A 20,237-nucleotide genomic window follows, 5' to 3' on the forward strand; every position below is an offset into this window, starting at 1 on the left:
TCCTTTCATTCAAGCTTCTTGGTCTCACTATCTGGCATGACCTTTCCGGGGAAGCCACATTTCCAACCTGGCCTCCAAAGCCAGTCACCGACTGGGATTCCTCCGTCGTGCAAAGTCCTTCCTCGGCCCACTTGAGCTCCTGACCACATACAAAGCTTTTGTCTGCAACCTTATGGAGTACTGCTCTCCCCTCTGGGCTGGTGCTCCTGCCTCTCACCTTTCTCGGCTTCACGCTGTGGAAACCAAGGCATTTCGGATCATTGGTATCTCCTCCGTCTTTGGAATTCTCACTCTCTCACCGCAGGCAGGTCGGTGGTCTTTCTGTCTTCAACCGTCTCCTCTCCGGTCTCGACCCTCCCCCTTCTCTGTTTACAATGAGCTCCCCCTCCCCAGGGGGAGTCAGGTCAGGTTCGATCTGTGACCTGCTACAGGTACCATGTAAACCTGTACTAACCTGTTCCATGGTCGGGTTGTCGGCGACTAAACCGTCTCCCCCACCAGGTTTTCTGGTGAGGAGGGTGTTTGGATATGGACACCCAGCAGGATTAAAAACAAAACCTGTCAAAGGGCGGAGGAGCTCCTTGTGAGCCAACGGCCATCCATATCTAGTGCCCAACTGTGTCTGCGGACGTCCTCCTGCAGTTGGGTTACTTCTTATTAGGAGGTTGGTGGCAGGATTTGCACTCCAGCCACCGTAAAACGCTTCATTCCGCAAACGCAAAAACGCAAAAAAATCTGAAAACCCACTCCGTGGGAGTACCTCCTGTGCAGCTTCCCTTCGCAGGGCAGCTCACCGGATGACAGGATTGGGGCAAAGCCTTCGGGACCCCAATCTTTGATAGGAGGGAAACCACGGGGTAACATCCCTGGGTCAGATTGCGGGAGAGTGTGTCGGAGTGGTGCTGAGGTGTCGTCCACCAGACGGCGGTCTCCTTGGGTTAACCTGAGGCGGTCCCTTCGGGTGGGTGCCTGGAATGTCCTATCCCTAAGAGAGGATGATCACCTGTCTCTGTTATCATCTGAGCTCAAGCGTTGGACATCGGGATTGCAGCTCTCTCTGAGGTTGGAGACCGGATTGCGGCGAGATAATGGTGGGTGGTTACACCTACTATTGGTCTGGTCGCTCTGATGGTTACCATACCCAAGGAGTTGCTGTAGCTGTGTCCAATAAGCTGACCCCAATGATAATTGAGGTAACACCAGTCAACGAGCGTATTATGAGATTAAGGATTCGCCACTCCTTAGGTGTCATTTCCCTGGTCTCTATTTATGCTCCGACTGAGGCGAGTGATCTCACCGTGAAGGACACATTCTACGGCACACTCGAGTCTGTGGTTGATCAGTGCCCCAGACGAGATACACTTCTAGTCTTGGGGGATTTCAATGCATCGACTGGAACTGATAGGGATGGTTATGAGGTGTGTGTTGGTCCCCATGGGTCAGGAACTATGAACCAGAATAGCACTAAGTTCCTTGACTTTGCAAGAAGTCATGGACTTAGGGTGGCTGGTTCATGGTTTCAGCGCCCGCAAGCTCATCGCTGGACTTGGTATTCCAACACTGGCGGTGTGGTAAAGGAGATTGACCATGTCCTCATTGACGGTCGTTGGAGGATGATCCAGAACTGCAGGGTCTACCGGAGTGCTCAGTTCCTCAATACTGACCACAGGCTTGTTGTAGCAACTCTAAAGCTGCACCTTAAATCCTGGAGAATGGTACCATCCCAGCAGAGGCTGGATGTTGCCAAGCTCAGGGATGAGAGAGTAGCTGAGGAGTTTGCGAACAGGCTGAGTGGACACTTGAGGGGTCTGGGTGCTTTGGGGGGTCCTGAAGAGTTGTGGAGCACCTTCAAGACCACCGTCCTTGATGTTGCCGGTGGATGCCTTGGAGTTCACCGCAGGGCAAAGAAGAATTTTGTCTCTCAAGGGACACTGGATACCATTGACCAGAGTCGCAGGGCCAGGCTGAATGGCAGAGCTGAGCTGTACAGGGAGCTGAGGCGTAAAGCTGTACGTGCACTGAGGGTGGACAAGGAGGCCTATGTGCGAGGAATCTGTGAGGGGGTAGAGCATCACCTGTGGACAGATGATTCTCGTCCCGCTTACAGGGGAATTCGCGCATTACGTTCATCCAAGCCCATCCCTCGGAGCACTGCAGTTCGAGCAGAGAGTGGTAGGCTCTTGACAGAGGAGTCTGAAGTGAAGGCCCGCTGGGCCGGTTACTTTGAGCGGTTGTACCAGGCTGATCCCCCAGCTGTCGAGTTGGACGTCAAGGGTGTTACAATCCCTGTTGCTGACCCTCGAATCAACTGTGGTCCACCTTCGCTTGTGGAAACACGGGCTGCAGTGAACCAGTTGAAACGGGGCAAAGCTCCAGGGATCTGTGGCATCCATGCTGAACTTCTCAAGGCTGGTGGAAATGCTGCACTCGTGTCGTTGCATGCAGTTTTGTGCTCTGCCTGGAACACAGGCATCATCCCAACTGACTGGAAGAGGGGCCTTGTTGTCCCTCTCTGGAAAGGGAAGGGTGATCGCCAAGACTGCAACAACTACTGAGGGGTGACGCTGCTCTCAGTGCCGGGCAAGGTCTTTGCTCGGATAATTCTTGATAGGGTTCGCCACCATCTGCTTGAGCACCAGCGTCCAGAGCAGTCAGGCTTTACACCAAAGAGGTCAACGATTGACCGTATCCTTGCACTTCGTGTCCATGGGAACACGAAGGTTCCCATGGAGGTACTCTCACGGAGTGGAGAACGCAGACAAGAGTTTCGGCAGGGACTGCTTGCAGCCTATGTTGATCTCTGTAAAGCGTTCGATTCAGTGAATGGGGATGTCTTCTGGAGGATTCTTGGTCTTCGTGGGGTGCCACCGAAACTGATCGATCTGATGTCTGAACTCTACTCTGGTACTGAGAGTGCTGTGAAGTGTGGTGGTACCATCTCTGACTTATTTCCAGTTGTTACTGGAGTTCGTCAGGGGTGTGTACTTGCCCCCACACTTTTCAGCACTTGTATGGACTGGATTTTTGGGAGGATGTCGGAGAGATCAAGTTGCGGTGCATCGTTTGGCAATGTCAAGATCTCGGACCTTGATTTTGCAGATGATGCAGTCATCTTTGCGGAGACTTTAGACATCCTCTTGGGGGCCCTCGAGGTGCTGAATGAGGAGTCGGAGCCGTTGGGATTACGGATTTCTTGGGTCAAAACTAAGATCCAGGCTTTCGGTGACATCTTGGATGCTGCTGTCCTGTCTGTGTCTGTTTGTGGTGAGGATGTTGAGGTCGTGGATAGATTCACTTACCTTGGCAGTGATATTCATGTTTCCGCAGGTTGTGAGCCGGAGGTCAATGCCAGACGTCTGGGTCGGGCCTGGGGAGTCATGGATTCACTGGATCATGGGGTGTGGCGCTGCCGGTACCTGTGCGGGAGGACGAAAGTCCGAGTCTTCAGGTCCTTGGTACTTCCAGTCTTGCTCTATGGGTGCGAGACTTGGACTTTGACCAAGGATCTGAGACGGAGACTTAATTCCTTTGGTACCAGGTCTCTTCGGAGAATCCTTGGCTATCGCTGGTCGGATTTTGTGTCCAACGACCGGTTGCTGAGAGAGACTCGGATGAGATTTGTTACCTGCATAGTCCGTGAGCGTCAGCTGCGGCTGTATGGACATGTGGCTCGTTTTCCTGACGCTGATCCTGCTCACCAGATTCTCTCAGCGAGGGAGTCTCATGAGTGGAGGAGGCCAGTGGGCCGACCACGTGCCTCGTGGTTGCAGCAGGTTGACCATCATCTCAAGGAGATGGGGATGGGCCTGGCATCTGCCTGGGGGATGGCCAGACGGAGACCCCTGGAGTACCGGCGGAAAGTGGACGCAGCGACGCGCTGTTCTGGCACATGCTCCCATACCTGACCTGACCCCTCCCCATATTTCCACAGGGCGCTCAAGGTCCACCAACAACCCCCTTCTAGTGAAACTGCCAAAATCACGAATCACTGCTCACCTTCACTCTTTCATTCCTCTTTTTTCCCATCTTTGGAATAAACTCCCACACTCTCTTCAATCCCATTCTTCCCTTCAGGTCTTCAAAATAGCTGTTCACCACCACCTCTTATCTTCCCTCATCCAAAACCACAATCTTTTCTATCCCAGTTAATCCACCCCAAACCCACCTTCTTAAAATTCCCTGCCTTCCTTCCCGAAAATTCTCTGTTGTGTAAGGTCCTGAAAGTCCCTGTGGTTTCCATCTTGTATACCCCGTGTTCCCCGCCCCATCCATCTCCCTTCCACAGATCTCCTTATGTCTCTGTATCCCACTGTTTTGTTCTTCCCTCTCCTGCCCCTCTTATCTTCTGCCCTCCTTGTTGTGCGTTGTGTGTTCGCTCTCTTTCGAGCCTCGACAATGTATACAAAAAACAACAACTTCTCCCTCACACATGCACAAGCCACTTCTTTGAAGTTTCTAACTCCAAACTCGGGCAACAAATAAAATGTAACGTGGGGGGGGGGGCATAAATTCTCTATGTAAATGTGTACCGTGTCATGCCACCTGGTGGTGGTGGCAGAGGATATTACAATCTCTTTTTTACCTGGGCAACACTAAGGTTAAAGCACTCATCACACAGTTAAATTTGTCCTCCTTCCATTCTCCCCCCCCCCACGTGAGGATGGGGAGGTGTGTGTGTGGGGGGGGGGGTGATAAAGCACTTTATGCATGGGTAAATTTTGCAAACAGGATGTCCAATTGCTCCGACAGCGAAGCTACGGTTAGGTTCCGTTATCTATCGATAGTAATAAGTGTGTGTGCGTGTGTGTGTGTATGTGTGTGTGTGTCAGTGTGTCTTCTCCATAACACCAAAACCATGAAACCTGGCAGCCTGAAACTTTGTATGCAAAGAAAACTCCAAGGAAGTGCAAGAGTGAAAATTGGGTGTTTGGGTTAAATAAAACACCCCTTTTGAAGATAATTAATGGCCTTATTTCATTATATCCTTTAGCAGGCGCATCCTCAGTCACCGCTCTCGATGGGGTCTTAATGCTTATCCAAGGTAACCTTGTTGGGGTTGGAAGCCGCTATGTTTTTTGGCCTGCTCAACTATGCCCTAACTTTGAACAGGTCGCAACAATTTCTTAATGATAAAGTTGTTTTTTTCCACTTTACTCACTCGTATTATTGAATGCCTGTTCATCATAGCTATGAATTGCTGTTTACATCACTTTTATAAGTGCTATCGTTTTCAAATTAGGAGCTTAGAGCAATTTCACTCATTATTTGATGTAATTTTACACATTCCATTCCCATGGACTAATCAAAGTATATCACAAAATATTAATTCGGCTTAAAGTCATTATTTGAACAAATTCATTTAATTTCTTTAACTGCTGCGGGCATGGCAAAGACTGGCTTCAAAGTTAATGGGCTCCTATATGGTATGCAGTGACAGCCTGGCCAGCCGTTCCTTATCAATCATTTAATTGGAGTGCTTGCTGGAGTGCTTAAGCCGACTGCCGAGTGCCCTTCAGTCAATCGTGGTACAGTTCTTGTCCTGATCGGGATGTACAGTCGGCTGCTTCAAGATAGAGGTACTGTACATGATTTACAAAGGTTATATGGTTTCTCTTTGTGAGTTTCAACTAAAAATACATTTGAGAGCAGCTGATTTCTGAGACGTTGCCATATTAACTTGTTTTCTAAATTACAGAGCCAATTTTTTTCCACTCGTCACATGACGATTGGCAACTGTTTATAAAGATTATTGTTAATACAGATCTCTCTGAAACGTCTACAATAATGCAACGCGATTATAATTTGTTCATTGAAATTCCCCTAACACAAGGGTGAGAGCTACTGGAGGGTTTTTGGGTTGTATACAGTACGTACTGTAGTCGGTAATGACACTGACTCAAATCTGCCAATTCCTGAAGAATTGCCGATATCGGCCAAGCATTAATAGTGCGTGTGTGTGTGCGTGTGCGTGTGCGTGTGCGTGTGCGTGTGTGTGGTGGTCCTGCTAGTTGGTGGACGTGTTATATTTCAGGTAAGATGTGCATGATTTAAGATATTATCATATAATATAATGTGTGATGGGAGTTGTAACTCTGTGATAATACATTAAATCCTCTCACGAGTAAAGTCTGTTTGGTGATGTTGCATTGATGGGTTGACTGACTGCAACGATGCAACTGAGGTTGTGTATCCACTGATGTAGGTAATCTACTGATGTGGATCCATAACCGAGGTTGTGGACCTGCCATTTGGAGAGATCCTAGGCTGAAACGATCGAAACCTCGAGGAAGAACGGTGCCTGCAGCTGATGATCCATGTGGTCAGGAAAACATTAACTTGTTTACAGATTAAGGTTCTGAGTTTAGGTAAGGGAACTATGTTTTGAGGTTTATAATTTAAATGAAGTTGAATAAAGGATATTGTGAAATTAACATAATTTACAGCAATCCCTTAAATTACACTATATTTTAGGAATAGCCTCGATAATGGACAATTATTGAATGTGTGCTTTTTCATCTACGATGAGAATTGTTGATTTGTTAGATTAGATTAGAATTGTTAGAAACAGAAAATGAAAAAAACGAGGTGTGTGTGTGTGTGTGTGTGTGTGTGTGTGTGTGTGTGTGTGTGTGTGTGTGTGTGTGTGTGTGTGTGTGTGTGTGTGTGTGTGTGTGTGTGTGTTGTTCATAAAGCATAACATTTTCTCTCTGCTAACAAACTCCCCTACCCCCCTGACCCCCTCTGTCTGTCTGTCTGTCTGTCTGTCCCATCCTCGCTCTGCTCTGCCTAATACAGAGCAGCACCCTCCCACATATCGCTGTCTCTATCTCTAGCTCTCTCCTCTCTCTCTCTCGATTCGTGTCCGGACGAAGTCAATCTCCAGATGTGTCCAGAAGGGTGTTGGTCTCTGGAGACATCCGGGCGGTGTTTATCTCCGGAAAGCTTGGCTCCGGACGTGTTTGTCTCCAGAAGCGTCCAACCGGCGTTCATTTCCGGATGTGTTCAACTGTCAAACTCATTTTTAGTGTCCAACTGCGGAGCCATCTAAATTTTCTGTGAATTATAGTATTCACAGAGATATGTTTTCTGTGAATTATAATTCCCACAAAAATGGTTTGAAAGGAAAACTTTGAAAGATAATTGCCGCGAATATGAAGTAAGAGCAAAGGTACCCGGCAATGCAATGCGACAATCTTTTAAATATTTTACTTTATTACAGTCTTTTAAATATTTTACTTTATTACAGTCTTTTAAATATTTTACTTTATTACAGTCTTTTAAATATTTTACTTTGCGTGTAAGGCCGTTGCAGGCCTAAGGTTGTTGTTGTAGGCTTAAGGCCGTTATACAATGCCAGGTCTTACAACGGACTTAGTTAAAAACACACCAACTGTCCCGATCAACCGATACAATCACGACTTAAATAAATGAGATATTCGAAATCTGTTTTGTTGTGAGACAATTGGAACGTACTTCTGAAACAGCCATATTGGTATATAGATCAAAATCGTTGGTTTAAAATTTTTTGCAGGGTGTATATTTGGAGAAGTTAGCTTCAGGTGATAACCTTTTTTTCTACAAACTCTACTTTCACCCTTGAGAGTTTTGGCATGAGATTAGCAGTCACATTACCTTTAAATCGTCGTTTGTACTATTTTATGTTTTTTGAAGAATTAGCGATTAACGCATTTGAGAGGTCAAGTGACTCCTTCGCTGATCTTACTGATCGTTGTAATGTCCGAATTAACAGTTATTTTCACATCTGATACCATATTTTATGATTAAAGCTCACCATCTCACCAATTATATTTGGATCTGGGATGAAATCTGAAAAAATTAGAGCTTTTCATAAAGCATTGTGTGTGTGTGTCTATATATATATATATATATATATATATACATATATATATATATATATATATATATATATATATACATATATATATATATATATATATACACAGCTCTGGAAAAAATTAAGAGACCACTGCAAAATTAGCATTTTTTCTGGTTTTACGATTTATAGGTATGTGTTTGAGTGAAATGAACATTTTTTTTTTATTCTATAAACTACTGACAACGTTTCTCCCAAATTCCGAATAAAAATATTGTCATTTGGAGCATTTATTTGCAGAAAATGACAACAGGTCAAAATAACAACAAAGATTCAGTGTTTTCAGACCTCAAATAAAACAAACAAAACAAGTTCTTATTAATTTTTAAACAACACAATACTAATGTTTTAACTGAGGAAGAGTTCAGATATCAATATTTTGTCGAATAACCCTGATTTTCAATCACAGCTTTCATGCGTCTTGGCATGCTCTCCACCAGTCTTTCATATTGCTGTTGGGTGACTTTATGCCACTCCTGGCGCAAAAATTCAAGCAGCTCGGCCTTGTTTGATGGCTTGTGACCACCCATCTTCCTCTTGATCACATTCCAGAGGTTTTCAATGGGGTTCAGGTCTGGAGATTGGGCTGGCCATGACAGGGTCTTGATCTGATGGTCTTCCATCCACACCTTGATTGACCTGTCTGTGTGGCATGGAGCATTGTCCTGCTGGAAAAACCAATCCTCAGATTTGGGGATCATTGCCAGAGCAGAAGGAAGCAAGTGTTCTTCCATGACAACCTTGTACGTGGCTTGATTCATGAGTCCTCCACAAAGACAAATCTGCCCGATTCCAGCCTTGCTGAAGCACCCCCAGATCATCACCGATCCTCCACCAAATTTCACAGTGGGTGCGAGACACTGTGGCTTGTAGGCCTCTCCAGGTCTCCGTCTCACCATTAGACGACCAGGTGTTGGGCAAAGCTGAAAATTGGACTCATCAGAGAAGATGACCTTACTCCAGTCCTCTACGGTCCAATCCTTATGGTCTTTTGCAAACCTCAGCCTGGATCTTCTTTGCTTCTCATTGATGAAGGGCTTTTTTCTAGCTTTGCACGACTTCAGCCCTGCCCCTAAGAGCCTATTTCGAACCGTCCTCGCCGTGCACTTCACCCTAGCTGCCGTTTGTCATTATTTTTGTGGGTCACTTCATGCCATCCTACGGTTGTTGAGTGACATTCGAATGAGTTGGCGGTCATCCCGATCAGTGGGAAGTCGTTTTAGCCTTCTGCTAGTCTGTAGCTTTGTTGTCCCCAATGTCTGCTGCTTGACCTTGTTCTTATGAACCGCCGTCTTTGAAATTTTAAGGATGGAAGCAACGTGACGCTCACTGTATCCCTCTGCCAGTAAAGCCAGAATTGAACCCTTCTTTTCCTCACTCAAAACTTTTCTTTTCAACTCCTTTGGCATGGTCAATAGTTATTTTTTTGATTCCAACTACTTTTGAGGTACTACTAGCACTGTTTTTGCCATCCAGCTGGTCCTATTGCAAGAGGATAGTGATGACCGCAGCAGTGGTTTTTATACTTTTCCTTGTTCAATAAGATTTGGTTCAGGTGATCACCTAATAAGTACCTCACGAAGTAGAATGAGGTGTGCCTGTGTTGGAATTCAACAGACACTGGAATGGAATGGTTGCCAGACATTTAGAGATGCTGATTTAAAATTTTTTTGGAGTGGTCTCTTTTTTTTTCCAGAGATAGATATATATATATATATATATATATATATATATATATATATATATATATATATTGTTGAGGGCCGGGGTCCAGTGGCGAGAACGACCACGAGGTGGGGGAGGTTACGTCGTCTCCCACCAGACTCCCCGGAATTGTCGGCTGGCGCTCTCGGATAATTCCGTGAGCCGCGGGTCGCTGAACCGACCGTGGAATGCCAATATCTTGACCGCGTGGCGTAGGGTCTTTTTGTCTGGAACCAATTTACCTAATTACCCGCGCGGTCTTGGCTACCGGGGATTCACGCCCTCGGCACGTCTTGCTCGAACCGGGTCACTCTACCGACTGCGGTAGAGTTCCAACTACCGACTACCAACTCTGGTTCGGGTGCATTCGAGTGGAGCTGCCAAAGCCGTGCCGGCTTGGATGAGCAGATTAACGGGAACAAAGACCCGGCTAAAACTCAGATCCGAACCATGCTGGACCAATGAAAGAAAGGAGGGAAACGAACTGGGAACTTTTCTAATAATGGCTTATTTACAATAAGGACACAGAGCAAGACTTATCACGGAAATACAAGAAAGAATTCACAATGATCAGAAATAAACACTTAAGCAGTTCTACTTACGAGACGGCATCACACACGCAGACACACACACAGACAAAAATAAAACCCAGGTGTTTTATTAGGACCCTCGAAGCCAGGGAGAGAGACGAGCTGGGGTCGCGGTTCGGCGGGGTACCTGCACGTTGGAGGGATGGGGGTTCTCCGTGGTGCGGCACCTGCCAATGGCCGTACAGCCTGGCCCACAGTCACACGCTTGGGGCTCGTGTCCGTGGAGGAACTTGAGAGGAGTAGTCAGAGTCCCAGGGTGGGGGTCAGGGTCGCCGACAGGACCCAGAAAAACTTCCACGAACGCCCCAGACTCCAGCAACGAATGCCCCGTCTCCAACAAACCTCCGAGGAATGCCCTCAAATGCCCCATGCAGAGCTGAACTCCTTCTGAAGTGAACTGAACTCAGTCTCCAGCTCAGAACACACGACGCACACCAACCAACTCACTCCTCCAAAGAACTCCCCTCAAGACTGAGGATGGTGTTGTGTTTTTATGGACCTCCCCAAACGGGGCGGAGGCTCGGTGGAACAGATGTCACAGTCCGCCCTGATTGGACAGGGCCTCCACGGATCCACCCCTTCTGAGCGGGGTCTTGGCGTTGTTGGGGGAAAAACCCACCCCCCCTCCACGAGTGTTTGCACTCATCGAGCAAGAGTTACAACATTGAAAAGGTCGTCGTGCAAGAGTTACAACGTTGAAAAGGAACGTTTGTGGAAGCGTCAAGAAACGGCTGCAAGATCTTGCCTCGGCAAGTCAGGGTGCGAGTTGACAGCGGGTGGGTAGCGGATCGTGATGGGGAATGGGATGGTTGTTGGATGTAAAGATTTAATAACCTACCTAAAAAAAAAACATCGCAATGCACACCTTTGGTTCTCCCACGAGACAAAAGGAAGGGACCTGTCTTCACATGTACTTAACGGAATAACTGACTTTTGGGACATCTATATGTTTGAATGCATATGGTTTCCAGATCCGTAACACTACCCCCCCCTTTTTGATAGACTCCACCCGTGTCTTTAATTTTCGTGTGGCATGCATGTGTAGGTTTCCCCGAGTACGTTTTACCTACGGATCCCTGAGTGTGACATTTGGAATACAAGTCCCAAAAATAAATAACCTAGTGCATTGCGTAACTGAACTAACAGACTCATTCAGACAACTTAACTACATTGCCGGCACTAAACAAACAACAGGTGGGTTAGGACTATGTACATTTCCAAAATTTACACTACCCATGGTTCAGGACCTGTGACTTGAGGAGAGAACAATAATAAAGTGAACATTTGTGGATGAGTGCACGGCAGCAATCGACGATCAGACGTCTTCAGGGCCTTCAATGGTCCCTTGTTTGTCATTGATTTTTTTTTTTAATTATTATTTCATTTTGGCTGCTGGAGGAAACTCATCCTAACACAGCAGGCCATACACCATCTCACAGGCCATTTGAACTGGCCTTTATGCAACAATAAGGAGATATCCAGGCTGCTCAGAGCAGTCCCCAGTAACGTGGCTGCCTGCAGGGCAGTCCTAGCAAACACTTTCAGAGATGGTCCTGGAGCACATGGTGAGGTGGTGACATGGAAATGCAAACAAAGGCATGGGCAGGTATGGCAAACAGAGTCAAGGCAAAGGCAGGAAAAGCATGGAATGGCAAATGCAGACCAGGTAAGGTGCAGTACAACAGGTCGGCACATGAAGCTGGCCGGCTTTGGTGTAGTCTCGTGAGGTTGTGGAGGGAGTGTGGTGGCGCCGGCCGGTCCGATGACTGGCTCGGACCTACCCGACGGTCTCCCCCCAACCTCTCGCCTATGCCTGTCCTTGTCCATACCCACCCCCATTAGCTTGTAACAAACAAACAAAAAAAACAAATTTAGACTTTATATTGTTACGAATTTGGAATTTGATTGCACACAACATACAGGTTCCTTTAGTCAGCTATGTCGATAAGTGCTTGTTCCCAAAATAGCTCACCTTCCATTGTTTAAATGTTCAGAAATCGATTAGATGCGCTGCGGATAGATTTACTAGTTCGGGAACGAACAATGGAGACATCCCTCCCCCTCTTCTGCGAAGAGGAAGAAGAATCCTGCCGTCCCATGATTGATGATGTCAACAACTCCCTCCCACCCGTGGTTGAGTGGGGGATGGAGCACGAGGGCATGAGTCATGAGTCACGCCGGGAGCGGGGGAAGGGCGGAAGAGGATAAGGAAGAGATCCTTTCTTTGTTCTTGAGTAGTAAGCTTTTTGCTTTGGCAGAGAGTAGTCGCTCAGCAGACCTTTGGGTCCTGTTTGGCTTGGGTTAGGGTTGAGGCCTTCGGAAGCCTTTTGTTTCTGCAGAGGAGTTGTTCAGCAGAGCTTCGGGTCCTGCTTGACTCTGGTTAGGGTCGGAGGCTTTTGAAAGATTTTTGCTTCAAGCTGCCTTGTTTGGAAAAAAGTTAAGCCGGTTGCTCGGCTCGAGCTGCGAGTGGTGGCTTCTTCTTCTTCTTCTTCTTCTTGGTTCGTGGAGCTCTTTGTTCTCCATTTTGGTTCCCAGCTTGGTGCGACTCATCGACCTCTTCTTGGAGGTGGATCTTCGGGGAAGCGATGCATCGACGGGAAGGATCGGTGCCTCGTCTCACCAGCACGTGTTAAGAAGTGCGGGAGGATTCGCGGGAGCTCGGGAAGGATCGCGGTTCACGGCGATTGGGTCCAGCTCGCTCTCGCTGGAGCCCGGGTCCAAGCAACTTGAAGACCACACGAGGTGGAGAGGTTCGAAATAGGTCCTGGGTTTCAGCTCACCTGTCCTCCGAGCTGGAGCTCGTTATTAAAGGCCTCTGCTACCATTTCTTGGGTGTGTGTGTGCGTACGTGTGTGCGTGGGCCCGTCTAATAAGTAGGAAATTGTTAAGTGCTTTGGTGCTGTAAATGTTTGCATTGCATTTCGTATAGACAGTCGCAGTTCTTTTGTCGTGCTTTTGTTGCTTGTATAATTGCATACGTGTTTTGCCTTGTTTAATTGCATACGTGCTTTATTATAATAAATGTCCTTGTGTGAATGTAAACCTGTTCATTGCGTCCTCTTCCCTTAATTGAGCTGCCATCTTGCACTCGGAATATAGTTGGTTTTTAAATAGCCGGTAAAGTGATCGGGTCCAACAGGACTGCGCGATCATACCGCGCTCGGTTATCCCAAAAGGAAGCGAGCTGCTTAAGCGGCTCGTTTCCAAGCGGTCCCGTTGAGGAACAATCTCTCGGTAACCTACCCGTGCGAATAATTAGGTAAATCGAAGATTTGGCGATCAGACCCTGTAGCGCATGGGTAGAGTGCGGACAAGGTTGTGGTGTGGTTACAAACACACCCGTGGCTGGTTTCCGGCGTTGATCCGGAAAGCCGCAACTGGATTGTCCGTTCGGTGGGCGAAGCAACCGCTCTTGGTTAGACGTGGTCATTCGCACGCCGGCAGTCGGAAATCGACAACAATATGTATATATATATATAAATATATATATATATATATATATATATATATATATATATAATTTTATAATTACGAGTGTCCCTCACCCCCTTTATTGTCCTTGTTCAGCTAACCTGTCAAAACTGTCTACTCTCAATCCCTAAGATCCCTTATTGAGGGGATTAAGGAAGAGACAAGTGAATCTGTCTCGAGGCCCAATGCAGCCTCAGAATAACTCCCACAGTTTTCAGAAACTACCAAGGTGGGTCCAGCGGCCTACGAACAGCGAAGGGATGGATGGTGCGAAGGGGTACACATTTCCTATCTATACGAGCATTTAGTAAACCTTAATCTATCCACGGGGCTTTTCAACATGCCTGTCTCTTTAAACTATCGGTTCTAGCAACCTCGATTCCCATCGCCTGTGTTGGTGTTCGTTATTAATTTGGGCCTGGCCCGCAAATTTTCTCTCATGCTCTTGCACAATTTCGTGGCTGGGCAGTGTGGCTCCATTGGCAGGGATGCCCATATGCCGAACTCGAACTACGGCACCCCCGGGTCGCTGAGGCTGTCTCCGAGCCTACCTACTCCTTATGAATGTGGGGAATGCCCTTCCTAGCACCTTCCCCGTCGATGCCCATGTGGTATTTTGGTGCTCCGGGTCCTGTTTCCATGGGCTGCCCATGCCCATTACACCAACTCGGTCCCTTGAACCCATGGCCTACTCTGGCTGACTACTTCGGTGCCCGGGGTTGCCCTCTACTCAGTACGCATATTTCTACAGCCACGCTCCCAGCCGGTCAATAGACTCCTGCACCCTTCAAAAGGTTTCGTGCCTACTTTCAACACCAATAACAAACCGACATCCGTTTTGGTTAATTTAACTAACCCGCTAACTAACATTACACTAACCCCGGGTTCCCTTTGGTGGGATTCACTCCTCCCCCCAATCATTCATTCGCACCATGCATTCCACATTCACTCCATTCACACTCGGGCCCACTGACCTACATTCATTCATTATGTTCCTTTCTCTTCTTTTTTTTTTCCTCATACCAATACTGATGCTAACTACGTTCCCCTAACTAGCTCGTGCTCCCCATCATCCCTTACTCTAATGCACGTTCCATTTAATTCTATTGCTAAGCTATGTCCCCACGACACGTTCCATGTCTGTCCATATCTCCAATCCATTTATAAATTCTAAACTAAATTTACCTATCTCGTATTACCAGGCCCCATGGAGGGCTACTCATGCCCCATGAGGCCGGTCTATCCAACGCTAAACCCTTCCCCTAACAAGTGCTCCTTTGCCCACGCCGAGGATGTTCGCTACATCCTGGCCAGGGATCGGGTACTCGTGCAAAGGCTCGGTGGGCCTTGCATCGCCAGGGCGGCGGTTTGCAACTCGCTCGTCCCCTTCCGTTGGCCGATAATTTAAAGCGTAACGTCGCCCTACTGATCGCGCCAAGCACTCGCTTTCGAGCCATCCGCCATGTGAGCCATCGTGCGTTACTCACCTGGCCTTAGTGCCGCGTGATCCCCGGTGACGTCACTCGCACACGGACCGCTCTGTTGCCATGCAGACGGGCCCGGCCGTGTCGCCATCGGGACTCGTTCGACGCATCCCATAAATTCCACTCGCAGCACGTCGGCCTCCGTACACACGTCGGCCTCAGCACGATTCGTGCTTTCCGAATTCACTCGACCCAATTCGTCGCCATTTTAGCCGTCCGCGCGGTCTGGTACCAAGCGCCGAGTGTTTTAACGCCGGCTCTTGATCACGCCACCGTGCGCGCTTGGGCCGTCCGCCAAACACGGAATGGACCTCGCACGCGGCGTCCCGCGGAGCCGGCGCGGTTCCCGAAATAGTTCCGTACGGCCCATTAGGCTCGCCGTTCACATCTCCCGCCTGAGTCTGTCCGTGTACCATTTCCACACATGCACTCACACATACTATGTCATTTGCACGATACTTACCTTCTGGCACACACTCTGGGACAATCATACTGGGTGCTTGGGTTAGCCCAAAATATCCCAGGGTTTCTATACCCCCCAAGCTCGGCATGTGCTCTTTCACACCATGCAATGGCTCCACCTCGTACGGTCTTACCGGACTCACCTCATCACAGTCTGCCTCAAGGGAGCATACCGTCTCCCCTTGTTCCTGTGGGAGGTTAATCCGACCCTCACACTGGGTCCCAATACATTCCACAAGCTCAACCCCAATGTCCCCTACCAGTTCCATGTGTGTGTGCTCCTCTTTAATTTTGTACAATTCATCGTTTACCTCTTTTATGATGCCCAATTACTGGCTCTTCGTCTCTACCTGTCCGAGTTTACAGGCGACACTCGCGACTATCGTGGCATCAATAAGATTTGGTTCAGGTGATCACCTAATAAGTACCTCACGGAGTAGAATGAGGTGTGCCTGTGTTGGAATTCAACAGACACTGGAATGTAATGGCTGCCAGACATTTAGAGATGCTGATTTAAATTTTTTTTGGAGTGGTCTCTTTTTTTTTTTCCCAGAGAGATATGTATATATGTATATATATATATATATATATATATATATATATATATATATATATATATATATATATATATATATATATAGTTACGTTTGAGGGGGGGGTATGCATTCAAAGGGTAATTAGGATGTTTAATTAGGTATGCCATGCTGTTAGAGTTTACCAGGATCTCGATGTAATAAGTAGCAATTCAGTGGTGATAAGTTGTCTAGTAAATGTTCATTTCTTCAAGGGGGAAATGATAATTGTCACGTAATGAGATAGGGACACGGGATAGGGTAAGTGTGTCTGCGTAAACCCCTTTTGGTATTCTCTGTAGACTGGCCGTGACGTCACAGGACAGTGCAGCGGATGGCTCCGCCCCGTGATCACGATTGGCGGAAGGCGACGGCGGTGGGCCAATAAACGGCTCGATTGGAAGTGACGAGGACAGGAGGATAAAAAAGGTTCTGTTCGGGGTCGAAAAGGAAGAGGAAGAAGATCGGGACAAAAACGATCGTGTTTTTTTGGTGTGGAGGCTGTTGCGCGGAGAGCGTCCTTGTTGTTGTGCTGATTCAATCGTGTTCTTCATCGTGTCTTGGAGCCTTGCTGAGCCTCGTGCCTCACCTTGGTTGGCTCTGGGGTTCTGCTGACTCAGAGTACGGGGTCGAACGGCGGGCAGACCTGCCTCCCTCTCCTGCTCGCAACTTGGCGCCAGAACTGGTTCCCTGGCGGCTGTGAGCGGACTTGGGCCAAGACCAGGAGGTCGACAGCACCATTGTTTCTCCTGCCCCCCTGACGAGAGCAAGGCCAGCTCGTCCGACGCTGATCCAGGGACAGTTGCGTCCACACCACGGTCCAGCCTGACCACCAGAAATAGCTACGTTGTGTGTGTGTGTGTGTGTGTGTGTGTGTGTGTGTGTGTGTGTGTGTGTGTGTGTGTGTGTGTGTGTGTGTGTGTGTGTGTGTGTGTGTGTGTGTGTGTGTGTGTGTGTGTGTGTGTGTGTGTGTGTGTGCGCGCTTGGCGCCTTAGAGGGTTTGAGATCTGTATATTCATTGGAATTGTCTGTGTTTTTCCCCACGCCCGATCCCACACCATCCCGTCGAATCGCCCCGGATCCCTCTTCTTGCCGAGTCTTGTTATTTCTGGTTAATAATAAAAACAAATAAACATCATCAACTCAGCGAAAAGTGACTCGTGCCACCTTCCTCGTCCCGTTTGCGGTAGAGCGATAAGAACCGCCATGTTTGGGTTATAAATAAATAAACCGCCTCCATCGTTTCGGCTCATTCTACGTTGGCGGGACTGTTCAAGTCCCGTGGACATCACATTGGTGTCAGGGTGTTGGATGTTCGAACCCCTCTAAATTATATTTGGTATTGGGAGAATATACCAAGATTAAAATCTCGCCACGAATTGGAATATAAAATTACTACAGAAAAGCGCGGGAAAATTTTGGCGGGATTTTTCAAATTTAAATTAATTGGCGGCAAACGGGACTTCTGCACCATGGCGGACGTGCAGATGTTTGAGGAGGAAGGCCACGTGTCTGGCAGCGAGTCGGGGGAAGAAGGGAGAGACGGGGGTAGGGTTGGAACCTCCCCCATTCCGAGCGTGGACCGTGCTTCATCTCCCGTAACGGAGCCGGCAGCGCCGGAAACTGGCATGATGACGATCTGGACAATGTTGGAACGTTTAATGAGTGCAATTACAGCACAGGGGGCAAAAATGACGGCACAGGGGGCACAAATGGCAGAAATGACGGCACAAATGGAAAATCAATTCGTGACACAGAGGGCAGAAATGACGGCACAAATGGAAAATCAATTCGTGACACAGAGGGCAGAAATGACGGCACAAATGGAAAATCAATTCGTGACACAGAGGGCAAAAATGACGGCACAGGAGGCAGAGATGGCGGATCGATTGGGGGTAATGGGGGAACAGTTGGGTGCACAGATTGATTTAATGAGGGATGAATTAGGGGAAAAGATGGAGAAAATGAAAACTGAGATGCAGGAGTGTGTGGATGTTAAATTGGGGGAAATACAAAGTAAATTCGAGGATAGATTGGAGGAAACAAAGGTAGAAATTACATTGGAGGGGGAAAATATACGGAAAAAATTGGTAGATAAAATTGATGCAACGAACATTCGGGTTGATAAAGTGGATGAAAGCCTGGAACGTCATCGTGCCTGTGTGGATGCTCGTATGCAGCTGCAAGTTGAAGAGTGGGGAGAGCTGAGGAAGCAAGGGATGAATTTGGCGGAGGAGGTAAAAGGATTGGAGGCTCGTTTGGACGAACAAGATAAAATTATGAGCCAAGATGAAGTCTTGGATAAAGGCCTGGTAGAGCCGTCTTTTGTACGTAGAGTGTCCGGGTTGGTTGAGGAGCAGCTACAAACTCGCGACGGAGCCTTGGAGGAGGTTGTGCGGGCCCAGAAGATCCTGCGGGAAGAGGTGAATCGGTCCATTCAACGTTTGGAACAGGAGGCATAATTGACCCATGAGACCCTCACCACAAAACATCTTTGGCCACAGTGGGCTCCGAAATTGGATACGCAGCCACAAGGGTGTTTGATCCCTGGGCTGGATTCTGACAAGGGAGAAACTGAGAAGCGGGCCACCGTAAAAGTGATCCCCCTGGTAAATTTCGATGGATCAGGGAGCGTTGAAGCTTTTCTGACGCAATTTGAGTGCATTTCCCGACTAAACGGGTGGAATGAGCAGGAACGTACAGGGAATTTGGTGGCAACGTTGCGGGGACCAGCCGCAGATGTGTTATACGTGATCGCGGAGGGGATGTTGACCAGCTCCCACATTTGCGAGGCGTTGAGCTGTCGGTTTGGGTTCGCGGCAAACTGTGATCTGGTGCGGGCCCAGCTCCAGCACCGCAGATTAAAGCCGGGTGAGACAGTGCAGGAGCTGGCACAGGACGTTTACCAATCAGTCAGGATCACGTATCGGGACCTTACAGTGGAGGCATGGGACAGACTGGCACTAGAGAATTTTTTAGCTGCTCTTCCTGACCCTGAGGTCCGAGCGCTAGTGGAGTTACAGGATCCAACCACCGTTCACCAAGCGGCTGAGTGCGCAGCCAGGCTGGTCTCGTGGAGTCGGCCGGGTCGGGTGCCCGAGAGGCCATCGGTGACAATCCGACAGGCGGAGATTCAGGATCAGGGAGGGGGGCTGGGAGAAATTGGCATTACCCAAATGTTTCAGGAAATTTGCCAGAAACTGTCAAGTTTGATAAAGGGTAATCCGGTAGTTAGTGCGCCAAAGCGGCGGGGTCCAGCCCAGCCAATAGAGCAATTAGATTATGGCCGAGGGGGTCCGGAACCGGAAGAGACATTTCACCGATACTCACGGGGGCCTTTTATGGGGAGTTGTTTCCGGTGCGGGCGAAGAGGACACATGCAACGATATTGCCGGTACCCGGCGATGGAGGGACCCTCCAATAGACTTTTAGACTCGGAGAGGGTGAATCCTCCTGCTGAACCGCCAGGTCTATCCGAGATGCCCTTTCATAGGTCGGGTCCGGAGATCACTGTCGGGGGTCGGGGAGACTAGATCGGGCTGAGCATATAGGGCCATGCTCGGCTGCTGACATTGTGGCGAAGTGCCCTCCTTTGGTGAAAAATAGTGAATTGTGGGAAAATTGGCATGTGTTTGTAAGTTCTGCTGGGTTTTAGAGTGACAATCGGGACAGTGGGCAATTGTTAACAAAGCGGGCACAAGTGGCTGTCCAATGGCTGGTGCGTGGATCGGGTGAGAAGTGCTGTGTGAGTTGCTTCAAGTTAAGAAGTGAAATGTATGGTGCACACATTGATTTTTATTGGACATGGTGTGGTAACAGGGAAGGTCATGGTCGGCGAAGTGTTCGAAATGCAGGTGTCACATGTAAGGCCGATGGGGTGGGGGAGTCATGTGGGTTTTGTGGGTGGGGATGATGTGCTTGTCCGCAGGGATTGCTGAAGCTCACGGTGAGCGTGAATTGCGACCCCCTTCAAGGAGATTCACCACCTGGTGGCTAATGGTGACAGTGTCTGGAGGCAACTGGGAGAGGGTCTGGTTGGGCGACCAAGGAGGGTAGGACC

General features: G+C 48.3%; 1 protein-coding gene and 1 long non-coding RNA gene across 5 annotated transcripts in view; one reads left to right on the plus strand and one right to left on the minus strand.

Moving 5' to 3' along the window:
- LOC147032316 (uncharacterized) overlaps positions 1-5,701 on the plus strand; it is a 38,858-nt gene extending 33,157 nt beyond the window's left edge. The window contains exon 3 of the long non-coding RNA XR_015055111.1: positions 5,432-5,701. This is a non-coding gene — a long non-coding RNA (uncharacterized LOC147032316). The remainder of the gene's footprint in view (positions 1-5,431) is intronic.
- Positions 1-20,237, minus strand: part of DDX41 (DEAD-box helicase 41) — a 51,438-nt gene that overhangs the window by 15,286 nt on the left and 15,915 nt on the right. The gene's annotated exons all lie outside the window — the stretch shown is intronic.

The sequence above is a fragment of the Eptatretus burgeri genome, chromosome 2, assembly GCF_056783735.1.
Source record: "Eptatretus burgeri isolate ZD-2024b chromosome 2, Ebu_testis_v1, whole genome shotgun sequence".
In the NCBI taxonomy this organism is placed as follows: Eukaryota; Metazoa; Chordata; class Myxini; order Myxiniformes; family Myxinidae; genus Eptatretus; species Eptatretus burgeri.